The sequence below is a fragment of the Lissotriton vulgaris genome, chromosome 5 (assembly GCF_964263255.1).
Source record: "Lissotriton vulgaris chromosome 5, aLisVul1.2, whole genome shotgun sequence".
NCBI lineage: Eukaryota > Metazoa > Chordata > Amphibia > Caudata > Salamandridae > Lissotriton > Lissotriton vulgaris.
Window position 1 is genome coordinate 889,422,875 of NC_141693.1, and position 9,790 is coordinate 889,432,664.

Here is a 9,790-nt window from a genome sequence, read left to right on the forward strand (position 1 = left end):
ACAGTCTCAGTCTCATGCCAGGTGCATGGTCTTAGACCTAGAAAAGGCCTTTGAATCAATGGAATGGGATTATCTCTTTAACATGTTGCTGCGCAATGGCATTGGCCATCCCTTTCTCCGATTAGTGACATTATCGTATACCCAACCAACGATTAGAGTAAAGACAGTATCCCTCATCTCAGAACCAATAGCTGTACATAGAGGCACTCGGAAGGACTCTCCACTCTCCCCCTTACTTTTTTCCCCGGCAACTGAGCCTCTAGCAATTACACTGCGAAATCGAGGAGAACCCTGGGGGCATACCTTTGGAAGAAGGTACACACATACTATCATTATATGCTGATGACCTACTGCTCTACCTCAGAGACACGCATGACACTCCTGCTGCAGTAGCCTTAACTCTTGACAATTGTGTATCCCTCTCTGGGTTGAGGGTCAACTGGGAGATAACCTGTCTATTCCCCTTCCTATCTGACGTCCCTAATCCTCATTTTGTTCTTAATGGCACATAGATGGCCTGGCAGCCCCACACCTTTCGCTACCTTGGCATATACCATTCCCAAGAGTACCTCTATGAGGGAAAGGTTACCCGTGCTGTCACATCCTTACTACTCCTAATGCCCTTTTGGTGCACGTCACCATTATCTGCTAAGGGACGGTTGTCACACCTCAAAATTGCGGTTTCGCGCAGCCTTTTGTAATATTTCATCAATCTCCCTCTTTACATCACAGCTTCGTTTTTTTGCTCCTTTAATAAGCAGGTGTGGGAATTAATTTGGCACAAGTCCAGGTGTAGAGTGGCCCAAGCGCAGCTTTGTACACCCACAGATCAGTGCGGACTTGCTGTGCTGCACTTCGAGAAGTATTGTCTTGCCCCTCAACTCCAATGAGGCACCAGGGAGCTGGTGAGTTTGCACCTGTCGGTCACAGGAACAACCCTGCCCACCTGGGATTTGCCCTGCTACCCTTCATCTGTTCAATCCTTGCACCCAAACACGACTACCTAACTCTTTGCTAATATAAGTGGCCCATTGTTGCTATCGTAGAGGTCTACACCTTACCAGGCTCACAATCCCTTATGTACTAGCGTTGGCCCTACTCAATATGCCCAGAAGTGGCAGATTTACTCGAAATGCAGAGTTGGTTTTGTGGGAGGCCGCTATCCTATGCACACTAGGTGATCTGTATAGGGACGGTGTCCTAGCCCCGTACAAGACATTGATGGGGGAGGATGGCCACTCATTGATCAAATCCTATTCTATATTTCACGGATTACCTTCTTACAGTATAGGTGAGGATATATGACCAATGAACTTCCGACATCTTGTGATGGGTATGGAAAGATGCCTCATACACTGCTTTGCTGACTTGCTACACACCCAATCTGCCCTGCAGCTCACAACCTTACAACAGCGCTGGAAAACTGATCTAACACGCCCCTGTACTGATAAGGAATGGGCCTCCTTGTTGGAAAGTCCAAGACGTGCCACTTAATGCCTACTTTATGCTCATTCAACTCTATGTTATACACATGGCCTCTCACCCCTGCGAACATAAATCGTTATTACAATAGAGCAGATGCCGCTTGCCCTCGCTGTATTCTGTTGGATGCAGACCTACTCCATATGCTATGGGCCTGCTAAAACTTATATAGCTACTGGCTCAGTATAATATCCTGTTTATCCCAGTGCACGGGAAGTCCAGATCTACAAAAATGGGAAATATGTCTCTGGAGTCTACTGGCACAAGAAACACAGAGCTATCTACTGCTCCCTACACTTAGGATTTCTTGAGGCCATACGCCTTATCACTTGCAGATGGAAGTTCCCTGTACCTCCACCACTGGCCGCCTAATGTTTGTTTGAGGACAGTTGAAAAGCGATGCCCAACATAGGGAGGACAATCTTGGCTTAAGGAAATACCCTATTGCTGTTTACTAGGGCACCATTTTATTAAAGTTCAATCCAACTCTCCACACGAGGTAAACAGCAGTGTTGACTCCTCATAAGGAACCACAGGCAACACGTTTGTCATTACGCCTATCCACCCTCTAACACGGTTGGGCAAACGAACATCTTCCAAGCGCACGTGTCCATTGGCCTCCATTGTGTGCAAATTCTGGTGGGGTTATGTCACGCCTGCCAGCTCGCCTGCCTGTGTACGCCGTCCAACAAAGATGGCCGCCCTGTACTGCGCATGTGCGAGGGAGGTCAAGCAGAGCCAAAAGCCTGACTTCCCCAAGACCTGACGCTTCGCGCTCTAGTGTTTCGGGACATTGCCGTCGCGTCACTTCCGCTGAGCCGCCCGTCTTTTGCACTCCTGTGTATCCTGACGTTAGGACCTGTGAGTCTGTTATTACATATCCTGGATCTTTTGGTTTCCTGTATCCGCTGTTGGGGACCTCTATGCTCTATTCCTAGAGCACGAAACCCTCTCTCCGTCTGTATTCCTCAACGGACCGGGAAAATCTCTATTCTTCTGTTTGCCCCTTACCGGCTTTCCCCGCACCATTTCTTCTGGTACCTCTGCTCGAGTCTCGCAGTTCCGCCCACTGACCGGACCCGTGTTCCGTTGGTTGGCCGGACTCGCTGGGAGCTGGTGGGGTGTCAAGGAGGAATGGTGTATAGGGGGGTCCGTTTGGAGGAGTCCCTTACCGTCTTACCCCTATTTTTACGTTCCTTTGACCTCCAGGGCATTTCTAGACTGGCAGTCGTCACAGAGCTCCAAACCTGAAGACCGGGTAAAGCGCTTATTAGCGCCTCTGTTTACCATTATATCTTTGACTTGCCTACCTATTTGTTTATGCTGGTGATATTGTCCTACAGATATCAGAATCCTGAAACCCGTTATTTAGAACAAGGTCTATTCACAGTTTTTAGCCTCACCTTACATAGTAAGAGATTTTTGGAATCTAGAATATATTGTCCCACACTTAATGAAAAGTATAGAATTAACTTATTTCCTTCCATCCAGGCAAGGAACAGTTCTTGTTTTGGTGAGGAGAGAGAAATATACTTAAAATTCTTGTTGGTTACTGCACTGCATATAGCTATTGAGGTGAATATACAAACATTATATCTTTATTGTGTTTATTTAGTAATTGTGTTTATTAACTTTCGACATTCTTTCCAGCTACTTCTTCCACCTTGAGGGTACCAGTCCGTGGAATCTTGTTTTTCCCTGCCTATCCTTGTTTTGTTCCCTCCTTTCCCTCCATATCACCGTTGTGGTCTAGGGTTTGATAGACACAACAGGTGCAGGAGGGAGGGGTTGGGCCTGTCTTCGGTTCCTGGCACTCCTGCAGAAACTACTACGGGATCCTTACGGTCATGTGCACTTCTATTTCCTACACAGAATGGGGGAAATCGGGTGGGGTGCGCAGTTGCATGTTTTTTCCCGGTTTTGAATTTGATGGTACAGTTTACTTATTTCTTTTTGCAAAATGAACCTGTTACAATTGTCAACAATTTCGTCCAGTTATCTCACTGGTACGTTTCATCCATGGACGCACCTACTAGTTTACAAATGACATTATGCCCTTACCAACATGCTGCTCTATTTGTTGCATGCATTACTTCTGCGTTGTAAATTGGAATACTCAAACAGATTCAAACAATGGATGCCTAATGATATATCATACTAAACGCACTTGACATATTCCGTATAGTGCACACATGTAAAATACATGAAGACAGAGAACTGTATTTTTGCAAATTGTTATTTTTCCTAGGTGCAAAATCAGAAACACATATAGGAAAAGATGAAAATTGTCTCCTTTCTCCCCCTGAGCAGGAAACAAGGAGCATCAATACCGCATTTAAAATCTGCACCCTCTGCGGCACTCATTTCTGGAGTTAGTTATTTCACTATTTATAGCTGGAGAACAATAACAGAATAACCCAGATTGAAGTTGGCTTAATTGTGTATCATTTTTATTTGATAATGTACGGTCCCAGATTACTCAAGCTTCTGCTAGTTTTGGAAGAATGAGGTGTGTGTTCGTTAGTAATCATTGTTTATGAGCAAGCCTCAAGTTTTCAAAATAGATGGTTAAATCTAAATTGTCTGTCTTCCGGATCAAAATGTAGGTGATGTAATCCAAGAGCTATCCTTTAGATTTAATGGCAATGGCACCACAGAAAGAGTGACTGATCAATCAACTACATTGTGTGGAAGACATTTGCTTGCAGCATTTGCCAATGTTACAAGATGTGTACTGCCAAGGTTTGTAAACCTTTTTCTGTGGGTATAAGAAAATGTTGTAAAAAACATGTGGAAACATCTTGGAAAAATTGACAAGCTTAAAAAAAAACTACATAACGTTTGCAAATCAGCATGACCCTTATGTATGTTGCATTGGTATGCAGCCAATCTGGCAGCACACTTTTCCACTGCTAAAAAATTACCTTGTTATTAAAGTCAGGTCACGTTATACGGATCATGCCCCATAGTTTCATAACAAAAAACAACAATTCACTGCCTCAATACGAATGACGCTGTAGCTTTGTGTGCAAAAAAGCGCCCACTGTAAAACGATTTGTGACTGGCATTAGGTTATTGCAACTAGTTACAGGTTTTGTGGCATGGAAATGCGAATAAGGGTCGTAAAGCGTCTCTGTGACAATTTTTGAGCTAGATAATAGTTACCACATTGTTTTGCCTCCAGAATTACCTGCAGAGGATGCGGGGGAAAGTGCCCATAAATAAATATCGTGAGGCCCCCAGTATAGAGCACAAAGTAGAAACCAGAAGCAAAAAACTACTGCATACAATTACGGACTTTGCCACCAACTCTCAACTAAGGTCCATGTGCTAACTTTGCTCAATACATTTCAAAACTAAGCTAAGGTTTGTTACTTTTAAACCAAACTATCTTCGTCACTGCATTTCAAATTCACAGAAAGCATTTTATTTCATGGGAATTCGGGGGTGTAGAAATGAGAATGTTCTAAAAATGTTCTTTCTTACATGCTTTTATTCACAACATGTAAACAAACGATGCAATGCAATGGAGCAACCTCAAAACTTTTTAAGTTACTTATTTTGGTAATCTTTCAAGATGTAAAACCTTCATGGAAACAAATGACAGATAGGCGTCTGTTATTTTAGCAAGTAAAAATTTCCATTTCAACTTAAAAATATATATATTTTTTTAAAACATCACACATTTTTACAAAAAAAGTACATTCTAACCCATTATTGGCCCAGTACCATATGGACACACTGTAGATAACACCCCACCAACCGGGACAGAAGAGCTCTGTTTTCACTGCAAAATCTTAGATTTCTGACTCATTTTATTTTCCCCCGAGTTAAAGCAGTTCTCACTACTGACTCACTCAGTCTGGCCACTGATGGGGCCCTTCTAGGGAAACTACAATGTATTTCCTTGGGCCACTTCAAACCTAAAAAATATAAATAAGCCTAACTGCAGCGCTAAGATTCCAAGCTGAAATATAAATCTTGGAGTCACTGGCTCAACAAGCTGGTGGATGAAGTGTGTATGTGTTGAAAATATAGGTCTGCGACCTGCTTAGAGTAACCTTTCAAGACTCACTGTAATTTCAATTCTCTGATCTTTTGTCTGTGGGTGCCCCAAAGTCAGATACCAGGTTTGCGAAGCCAATTTGTGAGTCTGTATGTAATAACAGGATTGCCTACACGAGTCACTGGACAGAATGAATGTTCAAAGATTAACCTCCCTTGTAACTGGAAATTTAATTTGGTGATCTGTTGACGAACAGTGCCAAATAACATACAGCAAAAACACAACAATAAGTATTTATAAAAAAAACTAAGATTCGTATAGTAAAGTAAGTACTGGGATTTTTTAAAAATATAAATGATGCAGTGTTAAAAAGTAAACGTTACTTTGCGGCCAATCCAAGTGGCATGTCTTTCGCTCCTAAATATTTGTAAACTGCTGTATATTGCGTTTAGAGTACAGAACAAACAAGTGTCATTATTTTGAAGAAAAAAGGTGGACGCAAAATGAATTGTTGCGTGCTAGTGACTTCAAAACATAAGCCCATAACAGCGTTATTATGAAATGGCACAACTGCGGGACGTTCAAATTAGTGTCTGTGTATTTTCATGGTTGTCTGTCCTCGTGGGCCTATCTGATAGTTCCCATAAAGTAATTTTTCATTGACTAAAGGTATATGCATTATTCTCTGGGTGACCTTACTTCCCCTTCATTAAGTTTCACTTTCTGCATCATCACGACGTTAAACTCAAAATAAAATGGGAATTTGTGTCACAGGTCCGTGTATGCTATCACCGGCTGGCAGTAGCGGTAGGCAGTAGGTGTTTCTATAGGGCGGTGACGTGGGCAGGAGGAGGGGCAGGGTGGGGGGAAATAATGTATGGATTACGGAGTTGTACAGGTAAGTAAACATTTAAATACATAAAACGAATTTCGTTGCGCGCACTGCATCACATTTGGTGATGCAGTGTGCGCAACGAAATTCGTTTTATGTATTTAAATGTTTACTTACCTGTACAACTCCGTAATCCATACATTATTTCCCCCCACCCTGCCCCTCCTCCTGCCCACGTCACCGCCCTATAGAAACACCTACTGCCGACCGCTACTGCCGGCTGGCCAGGCCGAGGGGGTGGGGAGAGGGGCAAGTGATGACACCGCCGCCCTCCCCCGCAGGGCGCTGGGGCGCCTCACATCACCTCGGAGGCGCTGCGTGACAGGCCGGGGTTCCTGTCAGGTGCAGGGACGGATCTCGTTATATAGGAGGGTCTCATCATTGACACAGTTCTCCGCCTCCCCGCACGCATCTTACAGGGAACACTCTACAAGTGTCCCGCAGTAGTGTCTTCTCTGCCGCCGAGCCCTCCAGCAGGTTAAATGGAGCGAACCAGTCACCAGATAACAGGAGCAAGTGGGGCCGTTCCATTCAAGCCTTTTGTGTGTGTGTAGGGGCGGCGGAAGGGACTACAAGTAGCACGCATTTGTCGGACAGTTGGTTATAAGGGACTGAAGAGTGTTATTGTCGTTACCTTTCCACGCGCTGGCTCTTCGGTTGCCGGTCAGGAAGCAGCAAGCAGCCCAAGCAGCCCCAGCAGCCGCTCTGCAGCGCGAGCGCAGGGTCTGGGTCACGTGTCGCGCTGCCCCACGCTCTTCTCCCGGGAGGACTCACGGTTCAGCGATGTGCGCGCGCTCGGGACCGGGCTGGGCGCGCGTGTCCACACTGAGTTGAGGTTAGCTGGCCGGGTGTGTGTTGGTCCAGCGCGGTGGCTGCTGCTGCTGTAGAGGAATCGCGGGAAACCGGGACCATTGCCAATAGCAACCCCAGACAGGAGCGGGTCAGCAACACCTCCTCCTCCCTTTCCCAAATAAACCCCGCCTCAGGCTACGACCAGCCAGTGCTCTAGTTCGTCTCGATGCTGTGCGCCTGGAGTATGTCGAGAAACCTGTATGCACCCCCTGCGACCCTCTACGCCCCCACCGCCGCTTAACCAAGTGTAAGGAGGGGGAGCTGCTGCGAAATATTAACTTTTTTATACTTTGCATCGTTAGCTTCTGCTTTTCAAATCATGAAATCGTAAACAATGCAGGTAAAACTCAAAACAATTTGGTGCCGTCGCTGTTTTTACGCCCAAGTCACCGTTATTTCGAAATCATTTTATTATTTTTCTTCATATATCGTATTCAATGTTGTGACCCTTATTAAAATAATTGAATAGAGATGTCGAACCGGAGTGGGTTTTTAAAATCAGGGGGCTAGCCTTCGTAGCAGCCAGGACACACGTCCTAAATAAAGAAGTGGGGGGACTAACCAGTAACCAAGTTAGGCAGTATTCAAGTGACATAATGGCGCATGACATCACAGCAAGTGATATCACAACCCATGCCCGCACAGGACGTGAATCAAAGGCCTTTCCAGCACATCAGCTAACATGCAGATTAAAGATTTTTATGTTATGTAGATGGGTGAGTTACTGCTTTTAACACAGAGATCCTTTTGTTACTTGCAGTTCATAAATGGTAATCCTTATAATAAAGCACAGTGAGACTCCTACACCTCGTATCCCTCAATGTCTTATGTAACACTTTTTTTATATTGATTTACACATTTATAGAATTTGTTGTCAAAGTATTTTATGTATGTGTGATGTAATGCGTTCCGCCTCCCTGCATTGGGGTGAGTTGCGATATAAAAGAAATTAAACAAAATAGTGGTATTTAAATTGTTATTTGTGTAAAGACTGGAACAGACCAACACACCTGACATTCTTACAGTGTATGTATATATCTTATATACATGGATTGAACAACGTGAAAAGAATGCCTCTCAAGTATTTGTGAATTGATAATAATCTGTGTGTCTTTGTTTCCCTTCCTTTGCGTTTACATCTAGGTGTGAGGTTCAGATAGCTCCCATTCAGGATAGTAGAGCAAAAGGCGACCTGATGGCCCCTTATGGGCCCAGCTGGAGTCTGAAATATGAAAGCCCCCTCGCTGCTTGCACGTTGCTGCTGGAAACTAAAGCAGACAATTTGCTGGCATTGTTGCATGAGTTCCGGTGTCTGAATATTACACCGGGACAAGTTCAGCATATTTCAGTGGGGCCCACTTCTTGCAGGGTGGACAGCGTCCACCCTGTAAAAATAGTGGGTGGATGCCATGTACTCGCGTGTACCTCCGACTTGTGCCCTAGTAGCAGCATATAAACCAGGGTTCACACGTCAAACGCTCTTCAGGTAGACTAATCTCATAGCTGTACATTCAAAGTATCACATACTACAGCTGAATACAGGTAGCATCTTACTTACACGTACTCAACAAGGGCAATATCAATTAATGGCTGGAAGACATGCAATCATAATACCATTCAATGCATACCTGGTGATATATTCCTAATCAATTTAATTTATCTTTATTCGGAAAAAGATTTATAAAAGATACATTAAATATAATGGAGAAGTGTGGCTCAGGGGTTAGAGGCGGCAGACCCGGAAGCTGAGATCGGTCCTGGACCAGGGTTCAATTCCCCGCCTCGGCGGGTCTTGGGCTAAAAATTCCACAGACTTGATAATTCTCGCTCTGGTGCCTTCTCGACTCACGGGTTCACACTCTGCGACTCTGGGCAATAGCTTGCTTAATCTCCACAACGGCCCCTCGCGGCGGGATGCCTGACTTTCACCTTGTGGATACCCTGCTGGGGCTATCACACAGGGGAATATCAGGACGGGTTCCCTAAGCAAGCGCCGGGAAACCCACTGCTGGTAGCTGTGCGCTATATAAGCTCAACTAACATTTACATTTACATATAATCATATACTGATTGTCATAATACATTAAAATGGGATAAAAATATTAAAAAGGTCTTAAAAAGAAATGTAAAATAATGTTCAATTTTAAAGCTATGGTAGTGGTGTAAACAGAGGTATAGAGGTTTATACTCTAAAAGAAAATTGGATGGACTACTTTAAAAGTGCAATACACAGTGCAAAATGTGAGATAAACATTTTGGTCCAGCTCATAAAGTAACATATTCTAAGCGAGCACACCTTTTCCTTCGCTTAATAGCAGAGTATATAACTAGAGCCTGCAAAACATAATTCCAATGTATTTAAACTATATAAGTAATTAAAAACATCCTTGAAATAAAACAATTCATGTGCTAAAAATAAGGGTTTTATAAAAAAGATTCCCAAAATCCTGATAAAGATTTACCAACAATAAAAAATGTTCAGTTGATTCTGCAGGAATACCGTTACAAGGACATTTGAGTAAACTCTTCTCCCACACACCCGTTCTTGTAAACGCTAC

General features: G+C 43.9%; 1 protein-coding gene across 7 annotated transcripts in view; it reads right to left on the reverse strand.

Moving 5' to 3' along the window:
• PLCE1 (phospholipase C epsilon 1) overlaps window positions 1–7,265 on the reverse strand; it is a 1,649,974-nt gene extending 1,642,709 nt beyond the window's left edge. For all 7 annotated transcript variants that reach the window (XM_086922473.1, XM_086922472.1, XM_086922474.1 and 4 more), the window contains exon 1: window positions 7,015–7,265. The gene's annotated coding sequence lies outside the window, so the exon portion shown is untranslated. The remainder of the gene's footprint in view (window positions 1–7,014) is intronic.
• Between the last annotated feature and the right edge of the window lie 2,525 nt (window positions 7,266–9,790).